The sequence below is a fragment of the Elephantulus edwardii genome, unplaced genomic scaffold (genome assembly GCF_000299155.1).
Source record: "Elephantulus edwardii isolate Elephantulus edwardi_28Jun2011 unplaced genomic scaffold, EleEdw1.0 scaffold00394, whole genome shotgun sequence".
Lineage (NCBI taxonomy): Eukaryota > Metazoa > Chordata > Mammalia > Macroscelidea > Macroscelididae > Elephantulus > Elephantulus edwardii.
Window position 1 is genome coordinate 694,781 of NW_006400144.1, and position 3,954 is coordinate 698,734.

Genomic DNA, 3,954 nt, shown 5'->3' on the forward strand with positions numbered 1-3,954 from the left:
CCCAACCTGATAGAGCTAGTAGACCAGTTTAGTAAAGTGGCAGGATATAAGATCAATATCCCAAAATCATTGGGATTTCTGTACAGTAACAAAGAGAACTCAGAGAAAGAAACCAAGAAAGCAATACCACTTACATTGCTTAACCACAAATTGAGATATGTGAGAGTGAACCTAACTAGTCAATACTGTAAAAATGATAATCCTACCAAAAGCAATCTACATATTCAACACAATACAAATATAGATACAAAATTCGTTTTTCAAGGAGATTAAAAGAGAAATTGTCAAATTTATTTGAAGAGTAAAGAGACCCTGAAGAAGCAAAGCACTTCTGAAAAAGAAAAATGAAGTGGGAAGCATAGCACTCCCTGACTTCAAAACCTACTACACAGCAGTAGTAACCAAAACAACATGGTACTGGTACAATGATAGGCACATAGGCCAATGGAACAGAATTGAAAACCCAGAGATGGACCCAGCCATCTATGATCAACAAGGAAATAAAATATATCAAATGAGGAAATGACAAGCTCTTCAACAAAAGGTGCTAGCAAAACTGGACTGCTACATGCATAAGGCTGAAGCAGGATTCACATCTCACATTATACACAAAAATCAACTCAACATAGAGAAAACTTAACCTCAGTGAAAAGTCCAAAACCATAACGTTCATAAGAGACAAACTGGAATTAAGTTTAGATGGCCTAGTCTATGGTATAAAAAGAAATACAGCCAGAAATGCACAGTCTGGAGATGATAAAATTGATGAATATGAAGTCCTAAAAATTAAACTCTTGTGCACATCAAAAATATTTTCAAACAGAGTGAAAAGAAAACTTACTGACTGGGAACAAACATTTGGCAATATCATTTCAAACAAGGGTCTTATATCAAAAGTTTACAGAATTCTATAGGGCCTCCACAAGAAAAAAAGACCGATAACACAATTACAAAATGGACAAAAGACACAGAAAGACTTTTCACAGTGGAAGATATTTGGATGGCCAACAGACACATGAAGAAATTCTCAAAATCACTGGCAATAAACAAGATACAAACAAAAACCACAATGAGATACCATCTATCTCCATTAGCAGATGCAAAGTTTAACAGAACAGCAAGTAATAAATGTTGGAGAGGATGTGGAGAGATAGGAACTTTTATACATCCCTGATGGGATTGTAAAATGGTACAACCACTCGGAAAGGCAGTTTGGTATTTTCTTACAAAGCTGAACATAGAAATTCCATATGACTTGGCTATTCCACTGCTTGGAATATACTCCGAGAAATGAGAATTGAGGCACAAATTTAGATTTGTACACCAATATTTATAGCACTGTTACTCACCATTGCAAGAACTTGGAAACTGCCCAAATATCAATCACAATTGAATAGATTGAGAAATTATGGTACATTCACATAATGAAATTCTATGGAGCATGTAGGAACAATGATATTGAAAATCACTACCTAATTGGGGAGGGACTGAAGAGCATCGTGTTTAGTGAACTAACTTAGTGTCATTAGGGATTGTATAAGACTATTATTGCAGGAATAGATAACTAGTGAGATGTATATGAGGATCCAAGTAGAGGTGGGTAAGAGCAGAGGGATTAGAATGGACAGGAGAGTAATTATAGGGTAGCACAATTTGATGGGTAGAGAAAGAGGTTGGTAAAGTAAATGGGAAAGACCCCGTGTGAAAAACAATGCATATTAACTTTGTAACTTTGTAAATAAACCAGTATCAGATAAATATTTTCTTTTATAAAAAGAAGGTAGAGGAAATACATAGAGCCACTGTACTAAAAAGAAACAGAAATATTTCAGGAAGTACCATATGATTGCATGTTAGTTGTAATGAAGGATGGTGTTCAAGTTGCACTGAATGTTTTGACAATAAAATAAGGCCCCAGGAAATGATAGTATATAAACTGACATGCTTCAACAAAGAGATGCAGCCCTAGATATGCTCAACAGTCTGCCATGAAATTTGAAAACACCTAACTGGCAAACTGACTGGTATTGTTGTTGTTAAGTGCCATTGAGTCAAGTATAACTCATAATGACACTATGAAAGACATATGTAGACCCTGTCCTATCCTCTGCCATCCTTTCACTTCCTAACACACAAGACCCCATCACAGAAGTCACTGTGTAATTCCATCTGGTTGAGGGTCTTCCTTTCTTTTGCCAACCCTCCATCTTTCCAAGCATGAACTGACAGAAAGAGATTCCTATTTGTTCCCATTGCCAAAAAGGTGATCCAATGGAATGTGGAAATTATTGAACAATGCCATTAATATTGCATGTGAAAAAAATAATTGCTGAAGATCAATCAAAACAAACTAGAACAGTACATGGACTGAGAACTGCCAGAAGTTCAGGCTGGGTTTACAAGAGGCTAGCCATGGTACCACGGATATCATTGTTTTGGGGTGTGTTTCCCCCCCCTCCCCCCATCTTTTCAGGCCCTTCTGCCTAAGACTACTCTGCTCAGCAGGTAAACTCATAAATATGTACGTTTCAGAATGGCATCTTCTAAGGTACCATGGTCTTCCCACCCTATTTAGTTGTCCACCTCCTCCTCGTCATTCTGTTCTTCCTCTTCAAACCTTTCCTCATCTTCATCATTGTCCTCATCTCTGCTCTTGTCTTGTTCTTCTGAATTGGTTTTTCTGTCTCTATCTTTCTTCTTTTGCTCAGATGCTTCCTTCTTGCCTTTCTGCTCCCGCCTGTATGCTTCCAGAGCCTCTTTCAGTGGAGTAATGAACCGCTGGAACTCCAATTCTTCCACGGCTGAGAGGACATCAGTGGCCTTGAGAGTCTTGCATTTCCCTTTCATTGCGAAGTTGTTGGCACAGGAAGTGGCATACATAAAGCACGAAGACACTGGCCGCGGGGAGATGGCACTCCGGGCCTCCTTGGAGATATTGATCCCGTCCGGGAGCGCCTCCTTGATGATCCGGTGATGACGGCATTGGGCAGATTTAGATCCTCAGGCCTCTCTGCCATTGCCGCTCCCTCGGCCTCCTCTCTTAGGTCCGATCCGGCGTCCAGACTTCCCACGTCTATGCGGCCTGATCCGGTGAGCGGATATGATTGTTGATGTTAGATGGATCCTTGGCTGAAGGCAGAGAAGACCAGAAGAACGTCTATTTGTGCTTGACTGACTATGCAAAGTTATTTGACTGTGTGGATCATAATCCACAAATTATGTCTAACTTTGAGAACAATGGGAATCCCAGAACATTTAATTGTGTTCAATCAAAACCTATACCTAAATTAAGAGGCTGTTGTCCAAACAGAGCAATGGAACATCAAACGGTTTAAAATCAGGAAAGGTGTGCATCAGTTCATTCTTTATGCTGAGAAAATAATTCAATAAACTGGACTCTGTGAAGAAGAATGTGGCATAGGGATCTGATAAAGACTTATCAACAACCTTGACACAATCTTACTTGCTAAAAGTGAGGAGGACTTTGTTGCAGAAGAAAGTGTTCCATTGTGATTATTTCTTTATTATCTATCTGCCGTTCTAGGTAATTAATACCATATTTGGTGTATTCACTATTTCTAGCACAATTCCTGACTGATTGTTGTAATTTTTGAGTAAAATCAAGTTGGAACCAACCCACAGCTGACCCTTGGGCGGGTTTTCAGAGGCAATTTATCACGTGGGAGGAGATTGCCCATCATTTCCCACAGAGCAGCTGGTGGATTTGGACTGCATGCCTTTGGGATTGCTACATAGCTTCTTGCTGCTAGGCTACCACAGCTCCCTAACAGTAAATTAAATAAATAAGTGAAAGTTAAAATGCATTCTCTGCTTTGAGAAGCTGAGGGAATATTGTACAGAAATAAATATAAGAACAAACCAGGAGTCTTTTCATATTCTATCTACCAAGGAAGCTTTGCAATTTCCTCATGAAAATGATGATGATGATGATGA

General features: G+C 39.0%; 1 pseudogene; it reads right to left on the reverse strand.

Moving 5' to 3' along the window:
* Positions 1-2,571: 2,571 nt before the first annotated feature.
* On the reverse strand, positions 2,572-3,017 carry LOC102845974 (annotated as a pseudogene).
* Positions 3,018-3,954: the final 937 nt, after the last annotated feature.